We start from the raw sequence: 21,501 nt of genomic DNA on the forward strand, positions 1-21,501 counted from the left end.
GTTGGGTTGGGGGAGCGGTGCCCTTCCTGGATCGCCAACTGGTTGGCACAGCGTGGCCCCAATTGGGCTACTGAAATCGGCCTTCAGGGTCGGGACTAGTATTTTACATAATGCACAGATTAAACCTGTAATTATTATCATTTGTATCCTCTACTAGGAGATAAGTAGGCCACCACAGATAATTGGCTAAATACAGAACTGGATGAAACTAGTTTTCAGGCACAGTGTTGAAATCTTGCCTTTTGTGAAACTCCAAAAATAGACGTTACTGGAAGCAATGAAGCTGTTGAATGTGCTGTGAAGAGGAAACATAATTATGTTGCCATCTCTGTAGATAGCTGGCAGACCTTTCCATGAATTAATATTGGGTTATATCTAGGTTCAATTTGGCCTGATTACATTTTGTTATTGCAGGTGTTATGTACTGTACTGTGATGGTAGGATATGCCAATTTAGTTCCTGAGTTGGTGCATCGCTGTCTTTGGCTGCATTGCTTTGAAGAGATATCATTCTGAAGAAGATATCTAAAAGCTTGTATTTATATAGCACCTTTCCTGAACTTGAAACAGCCCAATATGCTTTCCAATCCTTGAAGTGTAGTCACTGCTGTTTATGGAAGAAATAAGACAACCAATTTGCACAAAGCAAGCTCACGTACAGCACTGAAATAAATAGCCAGACCATCTCATTTCTGTGTTGATTTAGGGATGAACGTTGGTCCAGGCACTGGGTGGACTGCCCTGCTCATCTGCAAGTGGTGCTGTGAGGCCTTTGCCCACTTGCGAGGGCACATGGGGGCTTCAACATCCCGTCTGAGAAACTGATGATAGGCCAGAAATGCCACCGGGGAGAGAAAATTGTAAAGGCAAAATCGTTCTGAGCAGTGTCACAGATCTCATCAAGATCTGCAGAGAATGAATAAGAATGGCCTGGTCACAAGTTGCCTATATGTGTGTCCTGGGGAAATTGGGTGAATGAGAGTGACTAGGAGGAACAGGGTGCCACAAATGAAAGGGAAGTGAGGGTTCAGTCGCAGTGAAGAGGTAGTGAGCCGATTGAACCCATATAATGTGCCTGTGCGTAGAATTTAAACTTTTGAACTATTTCGAGTTCCTGTAGAAGACATTAAAAACAGTGATTTAAGTTCCTGCTCAGTATGTTTTGGACGACTCAGCTTGAAGTCTGTTTTGCACTCATCAATCTCTTGGTAAGATACTGAATTAAGTTAAGTAGCTGGAAGAGTGTGACTAAGTGCAGAGGAAAGAAAAATATAATAGTTTCCCTGACAGCAAGAAGGTTCTGTCAAACAGGCAATTGTTTTAAATCGGTAGTGATTTGAGGAGAAGTGCGGATCTCTCCAGTTTTGTGCGTTTAAAGGGATGGAATTTGAATACTTGTCAATCCCACCCTGATGGGACTTTCTTTTGTGTGTGCTTATGAAAGAAAGAAAGGACTTGCATTCATTTTCTAAAATTTACCCTTTGGCTATGGGCATTCTGGCAAAGCTGACATTTATCCCTCATCCCCAGTTATCCACACTGGTGAGCCACCTTCTTAATTTACTGCATTCCGTCTGGTGAAGTTCTCCTGCGATGCATTTGGGCAGAGAGTTGTCGCAGAATTTTGATGCATTGATAATGAAGCAATGGTGATTTTATGTATCCATATCAGGATGGTGTGTGACTTGGGAATGACCGCAAAACCATGCATGCGCTGCACTTGTCTTTCCAGGTAGTAAAGTTTTTTCAATTCATTCTTGGGATATGGACATTGTTGGCGAGGTCAGCAGTTATTGCCCTTAGGAACTTGGACTGTAGTGCTCCATGATAATGGCTCACTGTGTGGTGATAATCTTTATTGGCACAAGTAGGTTTACATTAACACTGCAGTGAAGCTACTGTGAAAATTCCCTAGTCGCCACATTCCGGCGCCTGTTCGGGAACAGAGCGGGAGAATTCAAAATGTCCAAATCACTTAACAGCACATCTTTCGGGTCTTACTTGAGGAAACTGGAGTACCCGGAGGAAAACCCACACAGACACTGGGTGAACGTGCAGACTTCGCACAGACAGTGACCCAAGCCGGGAATTGAACCTGGGACCCTGGTGCCGTGAAGCAACAGTGCCAAACACTGTGCTACCATGCCGCCCACTCCCATGGTGCTCTTGGGGAAGGAGGTCCAGTGATTTGACTGACTATGAAGAACCCCTACTGCTGCTTCACGGTGCCGAGCACCAGGGTTCGATTCCTGTCCCATGTGGAGTTTGCACATTCTCCACGTGTCTGCGTGGGTCTCACTCTCACCACCTGAAGATGTGCAGAGTAGGTTGATTGGCCACGCTAAAATTGCCCCTTAATTAGAAAAATAAAATAAAATTTTAAAGAAGAGAACCATCGAGTGTGTACTTAAATTGTGGGGTGGGACCCGAATCCTGCAATTATCTACCACAAAATGGGCTCTGTGGGAATTACTTTATAAATAGCATGTGGTTTCCCATTTTAAATGCATTGGAATTTTTTTCAAGTTGTCAATTTAAATTATTCTATGCCAACAGAAATTATTTGTGATACGTTCCATTCATGCAGATATCTAAACTGACCTCCCTGACCTTTTTTGTTGAAATGCAAAAGGACCTTTGGGGGGGGGGGGGGGGGGGGTTGGATTAATAAAATGGTGAACAAAAACATTTGTCACACGAGGCAAGCCCATTTTGATTATAATCCACTGTTCATTTTTATTAGTTAAACATTTGGTCATGAAAATTTTCAGTAAAGCAATCCAGCCAATGGAAATGTTTACAAGCAGTCTATCTCTCGTTTTGGTGACAGCCATTTACAATGTTAGGCCCCAGCAAAACAAAATGCAATTTGGGTTCCCCTTTGGCAACAGTCTAATCCTTTGGAGCCAGGGTTGGGGTGAGAAGCAGTCTCTGTGTGTATATAAAGATATTCAGACTCCCAAAAAACAATTATAAAAGCTGAGAATCTTCGTGCTGCTTTTGCTTGGCTGAAATCACCATTGCCTCCTCACATCTGTTAACAATTACTGGCCACGTCGAGTTTGATTGGAGTGATAGTTAATTTTGTTCCAGTTCCTTCAACCAAGAGAGCTTGTTGATGACCCTCAACCATAATATCTCAGTTTTGCAGGTGAAGGTATTAAATTGAATGCCAATTAAAACAGGCTAATTTCTCAAAATTCCCAAGTCAAAAGAAGGGGAGGCTCACTTTTTTTCCATGTTTTGAAAATCTCTCAAGGTGTTGAACATGAAATTACTCTTCATTATAATGTCTGTTACATCAATAACTACACTGCTTGTGAGATCCCTCAAAGAATATCCTTCGATCTGATTTTGTGGGTCTTGGTTGGCTAGAAGACGAGGAGAATTGCTTTAATCATAAAGAGTCCTTAACATCCATTAGAACAGGTAAGTTTATTGCCTCACCCAAAGGTACATCTCTGTTCACTAGTGTGTCAGCCTGGAACATGTGCTCGCGTGCTCTAGTCAATCTTGAAAATCCAATCTGCTGACTTGGGAGAGCGTGTTATCCATTGAGTTGCCCTCCTTTATATCCAGCCCATTGCTTTGCAGGCACATTGGTCATAATACAATGTGCTATCATTCTTACTATGGGCTTACCATGATCTGGTAACAGTCCAGTACATTGTATTAGTATTTGTGCCATTTTTAAAATTAAAGAAAGGAACCGCATTGGGCTTCACAATAATTGCTCCCACGGAAGAATTTGTACCATTCTCAATTCTTCTTCATTCATTTCATATCCTGGAGCTGGATGAATGCAAAAAAGTTACATTATCGTTTTATTGACCGTTCTTACTAATCTTTTGTTTTGCTGATGACCAGAGAAAATTTGGGGAAGCCCATTCATAAATACTGGGGGGAATATAGGTTGTTGGGAACTGGTAGGAACAATATAGTAATGGGACAGTCCAAGTTATTATTGAAGGTGAGCAGTTGTCTTTCAACAGGATAAGAATCTTTACTCCGAGAGTGGTTAGGGTGTGGAATGGACTGCCTGCTGTGATAGTGGAGTCGGACACTTTAGTAACTTTCAAGCGGTTATTGGATAGGCACATGGAGCATACCAGAATGACAGGGAGTGGTATAGCTTGATCTTGGTTTCGGACAATGCTCGGCACAACATCGAGGGCCGAAGGGCCTGTTCTGTGCTGTACTGTTCTATGTTCTATGAACTAACTTTCTCAGAAGTTTTTTTTTTGGATGCTTTGAATTATGGGAGTTCTTTTTTTTAAGAGACTGAAAATTATTTGTCATAGTCTTCTACCATAAAATTTCCAGAGTTGCTGATTTCCAGGTTTTTTTTTTTGCAGAGATTCCCCACGAATCAAAAGGTTGTGGAAAGTTTTTGAAAAATAGGCACCTAATCTATCAGCTGGTTGCACCATCTGAACTGCTGCTGTTCAAAGACTGAATTGTTCAAGTACTTTATACCACTGGCATGCAGCGCTGATTTATCCTACCTGCTATTGGCTGTTCACTTTGAAAGTTTCCCACCTTGGTAAAAGCCACCAGCAAATGTTTGTTTTGTTTGCTCAGTTAGTGAGAAACCTCAGTTATGAGGATAGATTGGAGAGGGAGAGGTTGGGACTGTCCTCCTTGGAGAGAAGGCAGCCAAGGGTGTGATTTTCCAGCCATGTTACTCCCAGTGACTATCCCGAGAGCCCCTAAATATGATTCGCGGCATATACTGAACTGATCGCGAAGCATCCGAACCGCGCCGCGACGCCCAATGCACTCTGGAGGGAGTGACCCAGATCAGCAAATTTAAATGCATCTTAAAACTCGTTTGAATATGCACAGCCTGTTTGAAGCTGGATTCTCCTGATTCCTGGATTCACCAACCGCAGGGGCACAGGGTGAGGCTGGCACCAATCAGCACTGGTTTCCAAAAACAGATATGAAAATGAAAATCGCTTATTGTCACGAGTAGGCTTCAATGAAGTTACTGTGAAAAGCCCCTAGTCGCCACATTCCGGCGCCTGTCCGGGGAGGCTAGTACGGGAATCGAACCGCGCTGCTGGCCTGCCTTGGTCTGCTTTTTTTAAAAAGCCAGCAATTTAGCCCAGTGAGCTAAACCAGCCCCAAACCTGATACCAGACGAGGTACCAGACCTGATGGCGAACATCAGGGAGATCTAAGGCCATTGGAGCCCCTGGGTGGTCAGGGACAGGGCAGTTCCCTGGTGTTGTTGGGGTTGGTGCTCTTGCGGTGCCGGCATTCTGGGAAGCACAGCATGCTGGGCAGTGCCGATGAAGGGGGCAGGCTTGAAGAAATTCTAATTGGGAATTTTCGGTGCGAATCTCCCCAAATTCCAACAAAATGACATATGTGGGTGAATTGTAATCTGGATCTTCCCCATACACCCGGCGGAAATCTCCCCACAATTCCTGTCCAATGGGACACGATTCTCTGGAAAAATTTCTAAAGTTCATTTGTGGTGGGTTTTTTTTTTTTAGGGAGTTTCGGCCAGCTCTGCTGGTGGGATCTCCACCACTATACAATAACAACCAGTGGATGCTGGGTAAGTTCGCCGAAGCCGGTTTCAAACCGGCTTCAGCTCGCCATTTGGTCCCGCCCTTTGTGGGCAGGATCCTCACTCCCAACGCCTCCGGGACTTGGGTGAATCCCGTGAGGCGTGTAGACTTCTGGGAAGTCCGCGTGAGGGCCCTCCCGAGATTCACCGGCAGCATGACTCTCGAGCGAGACCACAACGCGGCCGGTGGATTGGACCGCAGCCATTGTTTTAGGAGAATTTCGCCCTCCGAGGAAATTTGTTGGAGATGTTCAAAATTGAGTGGGTTCGACCAAGTAGACAAGGAGGAACTGTTCTCACTCGTTAAAGGATTAAGAATGAGAGGGCACAGATTTAAAGTGATTTGCAAAAAAACGCATATGTGATGTGAGAAAAACCATTTTCACAGTGGCCGGAGTCTGGAATACACTGCCTGCAAGTGTGGTAGAGGCCGGTTCAATCAAGGAATGCAACAGGGTATCGGATGATTACTTGAAGAGAAGTAATGTGCAGGTGTTCGGGGGACAGGCAAGGGAACCACAATGCTCATTTGGAGGGTCGAGGGCGGCCTGTCGGGCAGGAAAAAGCACTCATTCACCAGGGGCGGGGGGGGCTCCGATGGAGATGGCCCGCGATCGGGGCTCACCGATCGGTGGCCTGGCCTCTTTCTCCCTCCCCCTCCCGGGCCTACTTTGTTTCGCTTCCGGCCCCAGAACCCCCGCGCCATGTTGTGTCGGGGTTCCACGGATCTACTGCGCATGCGTCGGTTGGCGCTTCGCCTCTGAGGGTTGGCGCCGCCCCCAGTCTGTGCCAGGATGTAAGGCTGGAGCGACGTGAACCTGTGGGGGCCAGAATCGGTCATTCCCCCCCCCCCCCCCCTATCCGCCTCGCGCCGTCGTGAAACTCCATGTCGGAGAATCGCGCCCAGTGGGTCAAATGACCTCCTTCCGCGCTGTATGGATCGTGGCACTTGATGAAAATATTTTATTTCTATTTAAGCGGCGTATGCGCCAGAATGTTGTACCACTCTTCGAGAGTTTGTGATAACCACAGCCGAAAAGCACAAGATCGTACAGAAAGAACTGAAAAGGCGCAGGAAGCCTTTGGCAGGCCAGGCAGGAGGTCGGGCTTCACATTTCAGACCTATGGCCCTTTGGCAGTGAGACGGAAACATTTCATTGATCTCTGCTGGTGACTTTAGTGTTTCACATGAGGATACGCAAACCGTTTCTTCAAATAAAACACTAGGTGCTGGCAATCTGAAGACAGAAAATGCTGCACACACTCGGGGCGGGGATGACGTCAGCAGCCACTGAAGCTCCCGCGCATACGAGGACTTGCGCCAGCCGGCGGAGTCCCTACGGCCCTGGCTAGCGTGGCGCCAAAGGCCTTCCACGCTGGCTGACGGGGCGCAAAATGTGATGTCTGAGTGCTTTACAGCCAATGAAGTCTGATTTCAAGTGCTGTTACTATTGTGATGTCGGAAGTACAGCAGCCAGTTTGTGCACAGCAAGCTCCCAAACAACATTGTGATTTTTTTTTTCTTCACTTTCATAAATATTTTTATTAGCTTTCAAAAAATCTTTATGCAATTTACATTGCACACTTTTAACAATCCCTCCCTCAACTCAAACACGGAATCAACTAACTACCCCTCTTTTTAGCTGCTGACTTAAGTTAATTCCTTAAAGTGAGAAATGAACGGACACTATCTCTTGTGAAGACCCATGTCCGATTCATTTTGTTAAAAAATGGTGTTGAACGAAGGATAAATCTGGTCCTGGACAGTGGGGGAAAAAAGCCTCTGTTCTTCTCAATAGTTCTTGTTAATAGTGCCACCAGAACAGATGGAGGAGTCTCGGTTTTAAATCTTATCCAAAACCTGTGGCTTTATTTCCCCCCCCCCCCCCCCCCCCCCCCCGCCCTTTTTATGATTTTAGCTATTGAAATAACCAATAAATCAATGAACGCAAAAAGCTTAAAAATAAAAATTTTGGCTGTTGAAAATAACCCGCATCTCAAAAGTGGGAGATGTTACTGATTGTGTTGTAATTATTCCAGACTTTCTCGCTCGGAATTGTTTGTGTGAAGATAGCAGTTTCCATTCTGTGTTGAGCCAATGAGGATTGCTGTTATTCTTCGAGTGATCCCAGTACTGTAACCGAATAACAATGTTGATCTTAAATAAGTTCAGTTGAAGGTTATTTTTCCCAAAAGTCTTTTTAGTTCATATGATTTTTGTTTTGATTTGAATGCATTTCTTTTTTAAAATGGAAGATTTAGGGCTCGATTCTCCTCTCCCCACTCCGGGTGGGAGAATCGCCACTCGCCGTTTTTCACGATGAACGGCGATTCTCCGACCCGGATGGGCCGAGTGGCCTGCCGTTCGCGGCCGTTTCACGACGGCGGCAAACATACCTGGTCGCTGCCGTCGTGAAAAGGGAGTGAGAAGCCCGTTTGGGGCTTGTCGATGGTCTAGCAAGGAAAGAGCACCACGACTGTGCTCGGGAAGGGACAGGTCCGCGATCGGTGCCCACCGATCATCAGGCCGGCGTCCAAATCGGGCGCACTATTTCCCCTCCGCTGCACCGCAAAATCAAGCTGCCACGTCTTGCGGGGCGGCTGAGGGGAAAGACGGCCACCGCGCATGCGCGGGTTCATGCCGTCAGCGGCATGACATCAGCCGCGCATGCGCGGGTTGGAGCCGGCCAACCTGCGCATGCACGGCTGGCGTCATTAGGTGCGCCGGCTGCATCATTCTTGGCACGACGCCCCCGCGGCCGAGAGTTACGGAGCGCTGCTCCTAGCCCCGCCGGGAGGGGAGAATAGGGGGCGAGGAGCGGCCTACAAGGCCGTCGTGAAACTCGGCCGAGTTCACGACGGCCCTCCTGATTTTTCCCGGGAGCGGAGAATTCCGCCCTTAATGTCTGGTGAGATTTCCTTTCGACCCTCTCATGCTCCTTTGATTTATTTTCTCTCCCTGCCCCTTTTACTGTTGATGTGCTGGCTGGGCAGAAATACATTAATACTCGATGAACCTTTTGATCAATGCATCTCGAGATGTGGTGTGCTTTATCACCGCTTTTGGTTTAGCGAGTGGAAATCAGTAGGATTTGAAGAAGTTGTAAATCTTTTTCAAATCAAACTGTTCAAAGACTATACTTTGGATCATTTCAGTTTAAGCAGCAGAAATCCCTTTAAGATCTTTTTGGCCCAGTATAATTGGAGTGAATTAACATGAGGCATAAAAAATAACACCATCTCTGACCCTCTTGGAATGAATGACTGTTATCTGCTGTGTTATATGGTGCCTTCCTGCAATTGAGCTCAGCAACCCTTTCAACCCCCCTTGCCCCAATGATGCATTTCTTACTCGCTGCTGTTAAATTCTATTTTTAAAAGAATTCAGCTGAGGTGGAAAAGAATATTCAAATTAATCCTTACTACAGTGCCGTTCTTGCAGTTGGAGCTTGGCAAGGTTTTTCCTCCGTGCTCTCCCACTTGGGAATTTTCACAGGAGAAGGACAGTCAGTGCGGTCGATGGTCAGATAGTTATGACAGATTTTCCTTGAATGAGTCCTTTAAGCGGGAAATGAAATCCCGGTTTGCGGAAAGTTGTTCCGGCCCGTGATTATTCTTGGCAGTTGGTTGGGAAGGAGTCGGCAAAGGAAGCATTACAATAAAATCAAAATACTGTGCGTGCTTGAAATCTGAAAGAAAAACAAAAAGTGTAGGAAATACTCAGCAGATCTGGCAGCAGTTGTGGAGAGAGAGACCAAATTGGCGTTTCGAGTCCCTTTTCTGTTAGAAGCGACGGAAGCACTTTGGGGGGTTTTGGAGCTGAAAAGGGATTGATGAACAAGAAGGTCAACGGCATAAAAGCTGGGGCCGTCGCATTGGGCTGGCAGAGTTTTTGAATTATCACCCTCAGCCTGTCTAATAAATGCTTAATTTTAGGTGGAGCATGGGAATATTCTAAAAAAGGCAAGTTGACGCGGATTGTGAGGGAGAAGAAAAATGGAGATGCACTTTTCTCTCCATTTCTCCTTGTAGTGATGTTTGTGAGGGGTTTCCAGGATGGAAGGCGTAGTGATCACAAAGATACATGAAGCTCTTTTGAAGAACTAAACTAATTTTATTAACAGCACTAATTTTGAGTTTGACACTTAGTCTGAACGACAAACAAGAATTAATCCACACTCACTAACACTATCTCTATCTGCTAACTATAACGATTATATCTTCACTAACTCTACAATACACTATTGTTATGGGCAAGGGTATAGACAACCGCAAAGTGTATCATGGAGATCACCTGACTGATGCTCAATCAATGAATCCAGAAGCGAGATTGGACGACAATTGAAGGCTTTATTGGACTAAATGTTTCCCCCAGCAGCGCAGGAATTGACACAGTTCGTCACTCATAAAGGAGGACCCCTATCGCTATGTATGTAGGCGGGGAAACTGAACAGTGTAAATGAAATGAATGCAGCAGCTGGGGAGACACAGACTCTTATACTCCGCCTTACTGAGTGGAACCAGCAGGCAGGCTTCACCAATGATATTGCTGTCTCAGGTACCTCCCACACCAATAGTCTTACAGCATCAACCTGGGTACCTAATACCCCTAATACTGACTGCCACATTCACCCCCTGTTTAAAAAAAAAAGAGTCCGGTGGGGGTGGTGGTCTCGCGTTATACAGTGGTAGAGGTTGAGGTTATGGTGGTACCTGGTATACATTAGTACAGTGTTTGGCCTCGTTACATGTCGCAACTATTTACAGTATTTGCATTCATGTGTTAAAATGAAGTAATTAGTCGATCGGGGGCCCTGGTCGTCCTCTGCAATCGTCGCAGTTCTGGCGGTGATGCAGGCGCCGGCTCGGGCATCCGTGACTCTGGGAGCATGACTTTGGTTTCTTCGGTAGCTTCATCACCCCTAGATGGGACCAGTGGGAGAACTGATCCACCTGGGAAGGGGGTGGCCGTCGGGTGCGCCGGTGGGAGGGAGGGTGGGTTGGTGGGGGGGGGGGGGGGGGTGGAGATCCAGCGGGCGGCAGGTCCCATAGGGAGACCGTATCCTGTCGGCCGTCGGGCTACGCCACGTAGGCATATTGAGGATTAGCGTGAAGGAGGTGGCCCCTCTTGACCAATGGGTCCGACTTGTGCGTCCGCACGTGTTTGCAGAGCAGGATGGGTCCAGGTGCTGCCAGCCAGTTTGGGAGCGAGGTCCAGAGTAGAACTTCCTAGGGAAGACGAGGAGACGTTCATGAGGTGTTTCGTTTGTTGTGGTACACAGCAGTGATCGGATGGAGTGGAGAGCATCAGGAAGGACTTCCTGCCAGCGGGCGACTGGGAGATTCCTGGACCATAGGGCCAGTAAGACGGTCTTCCAGACCGTTCCATTCTCCCTCTCTACCTGTCCGTTTCCCCGGGGGTTGTAACTGGTCGTCCTGCTCGAGGCAATGCCCTTGCTGAGCAGGAATTGACACAGTTCGTCGCTCATAAAGGAGGACCCCCTATCGCTATGTATGTAGGCGGGGAAACTGAACAGTGTAAATGAAATGAAATGAATGAAAATCGCTTATTGTCACAAGTAGGCTTCAATGAAGTTACTGTGAAAAGCCCCTAGTCGCCACATTCCGGCACCTGTTCGGGGAGGCTGGTACGGGAATCGAACCGTGCTGCTGGCCTGCCTTGGTCTGCTTTAAAAGCTAGCGATTTAGCCCAGTGTGCTAAACCAGCCCTTTATACTGTAAAGATACTATGGAGGGCTTTTATGACGGTGGCTGCGGTCATGTCGGGGCAGGGGATGGTGAATGGGAACCGGGAGTACTCGTCAATCACATTCAGGAAATACGTGTTGCGGTCGGTGGACGGGAGGGGCAATAAGCAATTTTCATTTCATTTCAGAATAAATACAGGTTTCAAATAAAAGCCTTCATATTAACACGATGTCAGGAAAATGCTTGGGAGTAAAAGTACATTACATGAAAGATGCATGGGAGCCCAGTAATGGGCACCAAAACCTGGGCTGGGCTAAAGAAGGAGGCCTCCTATAAGATAACACTTTTCTGTTCTGATTCCAGTCTGACACTTGGCCAGACTACCTTCATGGTTAACGAAAGGCAATTTAAGTAATACACAGCCACAGAACTGTGAGGGCAGTTGCAGTGTTGAGCTTAAATGTTTACATCTGACTGGGCTGCCTTAGTGGGAATGCAGGAAAACATTAACCTGGTCCACCTTGGTTAGAGGTCAGACTGTTTGCAGATAGTTTACAGTCAAATACTTCCGGTATTTGATCACAAGATGGCCAAGGTCCACTGGCTGGACAACATGGACTGCAACCCACTAATGTCACAGAAATGTAGCTGGAATAGCACCAGAGGCGTCACTCATCTGTTGTCAAAACATTAAGCTGTTGTTTCTTGCCTCAAACTCTCCTAGGAGACAATGTTACCTTTAAAAGCGTGTGTATTGTACACAATAGTTTTCATACAATGTTAACTCCAGCTGAATGAACCAAGCTTATTGAAGCATGCGTCAGGTGGTGACAGGCATGACTTCTTTAAATGCCCACCTCAATCCTGCAAATGATTACTGTACAAAGAGCAACTAGGGCGAGCATCTTTTGTCTTGTCTTTGCTGTTGGCTGGTTTAGTGTAAATCCCACCAGCTGTCCACAAGAGCTTCCTTCCTTCCCCCTTTCATAATCTATATCACGTCCTCCAACCTATAATTCGTGCCATACTCCATTCGCGACTGGATATCGGGTTCTCAATGCCGGGGCTAGTGTAGCTACCCAGGTTTTATACATTCTCAGCTGTGAGCTGTGGTAAGACTCTAGCATCTGAGTCAGAGGTTTGCTAGTTCAAGCCCCACTCCAGAGACTTGGAGCTTACATCTTGCTGACGATCCAGTACAGCACAGAGGGAGAGGGAGGGGGGGGGGGGGGGGGGGGGGCGCTGTATGTTTTCCATTAAATGTTGGACCAGCGCCCAATGGATGTAAAACAAATAAATAAATCCTGCTTCAATGTTGCATAAGAATGGAAATGAGGGGTGTACGATGCCAATATTTATCCTTAACATCACAAAACAAGTCATCTGATCAATTGTATCATTGCTGGCAGTGGGAGTTTGATGCAGACAAATTGGCTGCAAATTTTCCAACTTAACAAAGTGACTACATTTTAGAATCATAGAAGCACTACAGTGCAAAAGGAGGTTATTTGGCCCATCGAGCCTGCACCCTGAGAAAGAGCGCACTAACCAGGCTCCCGCTCTATCCCTGTACACTTGAGGACAATTTAGCATGGCCAATCCACCTAACCAGCACATCTTGGGAATGTGGGAGGAAGCTGGAGCACCTGGAAGAAATCCACGCAGGCATGGGGAGAAAGTGTAAACTCCACACAGTGACCCGAGCCCAGAATTGAACCTGGGTCCTGGCGCTGTGCAGTAACAGTACTAACCACTGTGCCACTGTGCAGTCCCTGCTAAATGTGCTTCATATGTCATAATGCACTTGGGATATACTAGTTTCTAGGAAGGTGCTACATTAATGCAAGTTCCTTCTTTCTTTAAGTGCAAACGTGGTTATAACACCCAAGTTCACACAGCTCGGTCCTCCACTTCTGTTTAACTGTTGACGAGGTGTTGGGGAAGCATCTGGCTGTAGGATCATGAGTCTCTGTTTAGGCCAGTGACTCTGAACCTGATGCGGTTGAAATTTGTACCACTTGATACTTCATTTGCTTATGAGAGACCAGTTTTGTTGCAATTTGATTGCAACTGATGCTCCTGTAAAGGACTGCATTTCTCTCCCATCATCTTTGTGGTAAGTAATCAAACACAAACGTGACTTTTGTTATGGGTAAGAATTTTGTTTTATAAATTTAAGAGTATCCAATTATTTTTTCTAATTAAGGAGCAATTTAGCTTGGCCAATCCACCTGCCCTGCATATCATTTAACGTGTGGGAGTGAAACCCAGGTAGACACGGAAAGTGCGCAATTCCACATGGACAGTGACACAGGGCCGGGAACAAACCTGGGACCTCGGTGCCGTGAGGCAGCAGTGCTAACCACTGTGCCACCATTATGGGCAAGAAATTATTTGGATGCTGTCAGCCCAGTTTATAAAATGCCTAAAAAAGTGCAGACTCTTGTCTCCCTCAATGACTTGCTCTCATCAAGTTCTTGATTGATTTATATGGTATTTGACGATAAGTGTTCTGCACAAAGCGTGTTCTTGTCTGGTTTCATTGCCTGGAGCACCTTAAAATAATTTATTCTGAATGTTATATTTTATCCATGAGTCATTCACAGTGAGTGTGTGAATATTCTTCCATTTGTTTTGATTCACCGATGGACATAGAGTCATAAACACAGTAGGACAGCGAATTAGACCATTTGGCCCATTGACTCAATTCCAGCTTAGTTTGGAGCGATTGAATCACTCCCATTCCCCAGCTCTAACCTCATAACCCTGCGAGGTTTTTTCCCCTCAAATTCCCGTCCACTCTTTTCTTTTTTGTTTTGAACTCATTAATTGTCCCTCTTTTACATTTTAAAACTGCGTGACTTGTGTTTAATTATTTTTTTTTAAATGTTTAGGATGCTGAAATGAGAGTGTAAAATTGATTGCATTCAGCAAGTGCATCATCTCATCTGTGGCCCAGTAATTAAATTTTGCACTTTACCTAATCAGCTGGAAAGGAATTTTATAAGTGTACGGCGGTGAGGTTAAATCACTGTGCAAAAGGAAAATGAAACCGTATTTTTCATGATAGAACCTGATCAGTTTGGATTTGTGGTAGCGTGGCCGCTTTACTACAGCCAATATGAAATGAAATTAAATGAAAATCGCTTATTGTCACGAGTAGGCTTCAAATGAAGTTACTGTGAAAAGCCCCTAGTCGCCACATTCCGGCGCCTGTTCGGGGAGGCTGTTACAGGAACACTCCCTTTGCTGTTTTTTTCCATGATATCTTTGTCATTTAATCTGTTCTGCTCTCTGACCTATCTCAGACCTTCCCTTCTGTTCTATGTCCCCTCCCCTTTTTAACCAGCATAACACGTCAGTTCTGAAGAAGTCAACTGTTTTTCTCTTCAAGGCTGCTGCCAGACTTCTGAGTGTTTCTACCATTTCTCTTATTATGAATGATATATTCCTCTTGGTTTAAAGCTGTTTTAATTCAGATTAACTGAACTACATTTTTTTTGGCACTGCGTTGTTGTGGGTTGTATTGCTTGATTAAAATTATTGGAGTGTTCATTTATTTTCCATGCCAAAGACCCCTTCGGATACCAGGTGCATTCCCTGTGGGAGCTACTTTAAGTCGGCCAAATGCATATGGTTATTTAGTGCAGAAATTTAAAACTTTTAATTCGCCTGGTTTGGGTGGGTGTACAGCGACCACTGAAGCTCATTGTACTGAACTCAAACTGCTTTTGATGTATCTTAATTCACTTTCTTCATATTATAGGAGCTTTGTATTATAGAAACTTTCTAGATAGAACTTTTACACTTTTTGTGATTTTAAAAAAAATATATTATATAGTGATTTGTAGCTGATAGGAGTACTTTGACATAATGCGGCACATTGGTTAGCTCTGTTGCTTCACAGTGCCAGAGTCTGCACATTCTCTCTGTGTCTAAGTGGGTTTCCTCCGGTTTCCTCCCACAAGTCCCGAAAGACGTGCTTGTTAGGTGAATTGGACATTCTGAATTCTCCCTCTGTGTACCCGAATAGGCGCTGGAATGTGGCAACCAGGGGGCTTTTCACAGTAACTTCATGCCATGTTACTGTGAGCATGTTAACATGCAAGAGATATTTGGGACCAGTGTTGTCAGTTATTGCAGCCTCCGATCTCTTAGTGTCTTCATGGTCTACTGCCAAGAAAGCATCCATTAAATGTCCTGAACTCTTGTGTTTCCAATGGAAACCAAATGTTGAACTTCAGACAATCGTAAAGCACGATTATTTTATATGTAAAAGAACAAGTGGTTTGCTTGGAGCTCTTTTTCTGAAAAAGAAAATTGAAAAGGAAACGTGTGAATTAAATTGGGAACACAGATCGGGGAGCTGCAATCCCGTGAGACAGAATGCGGCTGTTCAGACAAGACTAGGTCAGACCTGCTGAGCATGTCTGCAGTGGCTGCTTGCTTTCTGACCTGATCTATTTTATGATTCATTCCGTCTGGGTAATTGCAACAAAAAGTGTCAACTAAATGTAATGGAATATGTAGAGAGTCATTTGATGCTGACATTCCTCCAGTTGAACGTTTAAGGCCTGAAGGGATGGTGTCATCCTAGTTGTCATTGGGATGTTTTTTAATTTTGGGAATTAAGGCATTGACTTGATTTACAGCTCACTTGGCGAGACAGCTGGTTCGTGATTCAGAGTGAGGCCAATAGCGCAGGGTTCAATTCCCGTACAGGCTGAGGTTAATCATGAAGGCCCCACCTTCTCAGCCTTGCCCCTTGCCTGAGATGTGGTGATCCTCAGGTTAAATCACCACCAGTCAGCTCTCCCCCTTAACGGCAAAAGCAGCTTGTGGTCATCTGGGATTGTGGTGATTTCCTTGGCTTTATTACCTCAGTGTCGAACCCTTTGGTCTGGCATTTAAACTCACCTTGGATAAGTCCACACTACGGCTTCTGGGGCAGCAAGAACTGGAAGTTCGATATTTAAAGAATACTGAGATGAGATAAGGCTGCATTGAAATGCGGGGTTCTACATCTATGCTTTTATACTTTAGTTTAGAGCTACTAATATTCCACCACTTTCGGGTGTTCATGTGATACTGTTATGCGGACGTTGCTACTTTCTTAATTCAGAAGGTTATAAATATTTGTAATTCTGCATCCCAGAATGCTGTGGATGATCAGTTTTTAAAAAGTATTTGCGGTATGGCCAGGCTAGCATTTATTGCCCATCCTGACCTGCGCGTGAGAAGACGGTGGTGAGCTGCCTTCTGAAACCGCTGCAGTCCATGTGCTATTATGGAGGCAAGTTCCAGGATTTTGACTCAGTGACAGTGAAAGCGCATCGATCTATTTCCAAGTCAGGATGGTGAGTGGCTTGGAGGGGCACTTGCAGGTGGTGGTATTCCAACACATCTGCTGCCCTTGTCCTTCTAGATGGTAGCGGCTGTGGTTTGGAAGGTTCTGCCGAAGGAGCCTTGGTGAGTTTTCTGCAGTGCATTTCATAGATGGTACACACTGCTGCCACTGTCAGTGGTGGAGGAGGTGCACACTGCTGCTGTGGTGATATGCATCACTGTAGATACACGAGGGGTTAATGTAAATACACGTAGACTAGATAGACACTAGAGGGAGCACCAGAGACATGACACACAGACATTCAGCCAATAGGTCAGTAAGATAGGACACGACCAATGGGCATTCATAATACACACCGAGGTGACACCACCACAGGAGGGCATTACACCAACCCATATAAAAAGGACACAGCACACATGATATTCCTCTTTCCAGTGGCGACTGAGTACAGACACAGGGTTGATTGAATATCACACCCACCATGTGGATTGTAGCAGACTGGTTCGTCAGTCTGAGTAGCTATAGAAGGATTAACAGTAGAGTCGAATCCAAGTAGGAGAATTGTTAATAGTTCAATAAACGTGTTGAAGCTATCTCCACGTCTGAACCTTCCTTTGTCAGAGTGCACATCAAGGAAGCAGCTTATGCTAAGTCAAGAGCATAACAAGACAGCTGCCACTGTCAGTGGTGGAGGAAGTGAATGTTTGTGGATGGGGTGCCAATCCAGGAAGCCATGTTTTGGATGGCATTGAGCTTCTTGGGTGTTGTTGGAAGTGCAGTCACCCAGGCAAGTGGGGTGAATTCTGCATTTATACCTTGTAGATTGTGGACAGGCTTTGGGAAGTCAGGAGATGAGTTACTTGCCGCAGCATTCCAAGCCTCTGAGCTGTTCTTTTTTTAAAAATAATTTTTATTGAAATTTTTACAAAATATAAACATCTCAACTCTATTAACAAAACAACCGCAGTAACACCCCAAGAACAATACCCACCCAACTTCAAAAGCAACTACAAACAAAAGAAAAAAAACTAAAGAACACCCAAACAACAAAAGGGAAAGAAATAACACACGCCACATCCCACAAACCCATGTTCACCGTTCTCCCTCCCACCGATCCAAACCCCCCCCCCCCCCCCCCCCCGGGTTGCTGCTGCCGCCGGCCTATTTCCCTACCGTTCTGCCAGGAAGTCCAGGAAAGGCTGCCACCGCCTAAAGAACCCTTGTACTGATCCCCTCAGGGCAAATTTCACCTTCTCCAATTTAATGAACTCCGCCATATCATTGATCCAGGCCTCCACGCTTGGGGGCCTCACATCCTTCCATTGGAGCAAGATCCTCCGCTGGGCTACTAGGGACGCAAAGGCCAGAACACTGGCCTCTTTCGACTCCCGGCTCCACTGCAACCCCAAAAATTGCGAGTCCCCAGCCTGGCTTGACCCTGGTTCCCACCACCCTCGACACCGTCCTTGCTACCCCCTTCCAAAACTCCCCCAGCGCTGGGCACGCCCAAAACATATGGGCGTGGTTCGCTGGGCTCCCCGAGCACCTAGCACACCTGTCCTCTCCCCCGAAAAACCTACTCGTCCTCGTCCCAGTCATGTGGGCCCTATGCAGCACCTTGAACTGTATGAGGCTAAGCCTCGCACAGGAAGAGGAGGAATTCACTCTCTCCAGGGCATCCGCCCACGTCCCCTCCTCAATCTCCTCACCCAGCTCCTCTTCCCATTTACCCTTCAGTTCCTCCACCGAGGGTCTGAGCTGTTCTTTTAACTACAATAGTTATGTGGCTAGTCCAGTTAAGTTTCTGGTCAGTGATAACCCCCCAGGAAGTTGACAGTGGGGGATTCAGCAATGGTAATGCTATTGAATATCAAGGGGTGATGGTGAGATTCTGTCCGGTTGGAGATGGTCACTGCCTGACATTTATATGGCCGAAATGTTACTTGCCACTTGTCAGCCCAAACCTGGATATTGTCCAGATCTTAGATTTGAACATTAGACATGAGTTATTGAATATATTCAAGATTGAGATTTCTACATCTTTGGGCATAAAGGAAATTGAAGGATATGGGATAGGAATGAAAGTGGAGTTGAAGTAGACAATCACATCGTATTAAATGTTGCAGACTCGAGCAGCTGCATGACCTCCACTTGCTCCCATGTTCTTGCATTGAAAAGTATTCTGATATTGACATTAGGATTTTCAGACTTGGGAGCAAATACAATTTGAGATTCGTTTTACATTAATTCGAGTTTATTTATTTTCACTGATTTTATTCCTCTGCTCCAAGACAATCCTATAAACTATCAACGCTTTTTCATAAAGGGTTGGAGGACTTTGCAAGTTCCGTGACAACTTTTCAGCGGCCAGTAGCGTGAACTGTGGCGAGAAGAGAAACATATGTTTCAGTGGAAATAATTATTTTCATCCCACTGAGCTTCCAATCTAGAACCATAGAATAGGGGGAGGCCATTTGGCCCATCCAAGTGTGCACCGACCCCCTGAAAGAGTACCCAACCTAGGTCCACTTCGCCCTAGCCCTGTAACCCCACCCGACCTGCACGTCTTTGGACAGTGGAAGGAAACTGGAGCACCCAGAGAAAACTCACACAGGAGAAAACCCACGGAGAGAAAGTGCAATCCCCATACAGTCACCCAAGGCTGGAATTGAACCCGCGTTCCCAGTACTGTGAGGTAGCAGTGCTAACCACTCTGCCACCATGCCACCCCCAATCTTAACCTCACAGTTGCAGGTGGGCACGAAAGTGAGGTATTCCAATTTTCATGCAATATAATGCTAACGTATTACTTCCTAACTACTACTATCTGTGCCAGCATGTTAACTTTGTGATTCTTGTACAAGGACATCCAAATTGCTCTGCATACCCAACTTTTCTTTTAAAAAGAAAAAAAATCCAACTTTTCCATTCTTGATAGCAAGCTGGTGAATTTCACAATTCCGAAACATTATATTCAATCTACTAATCTTCTTGCCCAGTCACTTTACATGTCTATAACCCTTTGAAGCCTCTTTGTGTCTTCTTTGCATTCTCACCTAGCTTTCTATCATCAGCAAGCCCAGAACAGTATATTTGGCCTTCTTACCAGCAGAACGATGCATTATTTGCACCACGGCCACAATGGACTTGGACGATTATTGGATTGAAGCTCGATCTGTAAGCACATCTCAGTTGCAGTGCCTGCCCCTAGGGCTGGGATTGCCCTGGCATCTGAAGGAAAACATCTGGTAAAACTCTGTTATGCTCCTTCAGAGCTGCTGATAATAAATGAACTTTTGGAGTCCTTTTATCATTTGCTTGTACAGTGCACTATTATAAAGTAGAAGGTGGCTCTTTTCATCTGAAGCGTGACTGTTCTTTGGATTTTATGTTGGCAGTTTTCTGATCTTGGTTAATTATGTTAGTTTACTGTGAACTGAAGGGGCAAAAATTCACCATGCAGCAGTTTCAACTAGTTTCCATTCTTTTGAAGTTGTATCTCAGTTTGGGTTCAAAGAAAATATGGTCTTTCTCATGTTTTATAAAAAGCACCATGGGACCGTATACCTTTTGAGCAACTTGCACGCATCCATCATGAAGAAGATGCCACAATCTATAGATTAACATATTGTAGATCTTTTGGTCTTCTACTTCAGTTGGGATGAGAAATTTGAATTACTCAAATACTGAGTAGAAACAAGCTGAAATATGTATTTTAAATTGCTGCAAGTATAGATTATAGTGAGGTGAGTTACCTCGCTCATGTGCTGAAGGAGCTTCAAATTCCTGCAGATATCCAATGGCTTGTTCTTACTGCCATTGTGTTACTTTTACATTTAAAAGTTGACAGACATATTATATTTTAATATTTTTTCCTAGATGTGGTGGTTGAAGGGGGATGGGTGAATTGGGAGACCATTCCTACTTTCTCTGAGATAAGGTGCTGGTGGGTCAGGTCCATATCTGTGAGAAACTCTTTTCCATATACATAGAGGGCCGAAGGGCCCGTACTGCGCTGTAATGTTCTATATATCTCGCATAAGTAGGGGGAAGGGCTGTATATCCATCGAGATGCTTGGCAATATCAGAACGATATTTCCAATAATTTGATTGTCAGAATCATGGAGGTCTACAACATAGAAAAGACCATTGGCCCATCGCTTTTGTGCCAGTCAAAAATAACCACCTAACTATTTCAATCTTGCTGTATGGCTTGGCATGGCTGAGTGTTTTGAGGGCCTCCAACATCCTTTCAGGCAGTGTTTTTCAGACTCCCATCACCCTTTGGGTGGAAAAGCTTTTCCTCGCAACCCCTCTTGAACCTCCTGCCTCTTACTTTAAAGTCTCTGCCCACTGACCACTGATCCCTCCACCAAGGGGAAATGTTTCTCCCGGTCTACTGTCTGTGCTCCTCATTGCCCATGTTACAAAATAGGCTTCTGCATAAATAAGTCAAAATGGGCACCATACAACTGAACCCTTCTACCTGGTTGATTTAATTTTAAACATCTGTGACATGCGATTAGGAGATTTTTTTTTCTTTGAAAACAACTTGCGAATGTTACAAATTCAAAATGGCTCTGGGCAAATAATTTTTCAAATACTTTTTGCAAGAGAGAACCTTTGATCTGTCTTGTCACCTTGAATTAGTCATTGGCCTAGAATTTGTGGTCCGTGCCACTGACCTGGAAGAGAGCTGCCCATAAAGATGGAGTGATCTCTGTGACAGCCCTTTTTCCCCCTTCGCCGCGAGATGTTAAAATCAGACACCAAGTCAAAGGGATGTCTTGGAGTGCAACAGCGGTGATGTCAGCTATCAGGTAGGCAACCAGTCAAACTGAAGTATTCTACAGAGCAAACTAGGACAT

At 45.3% G+C, this 21,501-nt stretch overlaps 1 protein-coding gene and 1 long non-coding RNA gene across 2 annotated transcripts in view; one reads left to right on the forward strand and one right to left on the reverse strand.

The window, feature by feature from the left end:
- Positions 1 to 21,501, forward strand: part of ralgps1 (Ral GEF with PH domain and SH3 binding motif 1) — a 723,987-nt gene that overhangs the window by 47,599 nt on the left and 654,887 nt on the right. The gene's annotated exons all lie outside the window — the stretch shown is intronic.
- LOC119955604 overlaps positions 7,523 to 21,501 on the reverse strand; it is a 34,751-nt gene continuing 20,772 nt past the window's right edge. The window contains exons 3-4 of the long non-coding RNA XR_005458501.1: positions 9,001 to 9,266; positions 7,523 to 7,711 (exon numbers count right to left, since the gene is read on the reverse strand). This is a non-coding gene — a long non-coding RNA (uncharacterized LOC119955604). The remainder of the gene's footprint in view (positions 7,712 to 9,000; positions 9,267 to 21,501) is intronic.

This window comes from Scyliorhinus canicula, chromosome 21, assembly GCF_902713615.1.
Source record: "Scyliorhinus canicula chromosome 21, sScyCan1.1, whole genome shotgun sequence".
In the NCBI taxonomy this organism is placed as follows: Eukaryota; Metazoa; Chordata; class Chondrichthyes; order Carcharhiniformes; family Scyliorhinidae; genus Scyliorhinus; species Scyliorhinus canicula.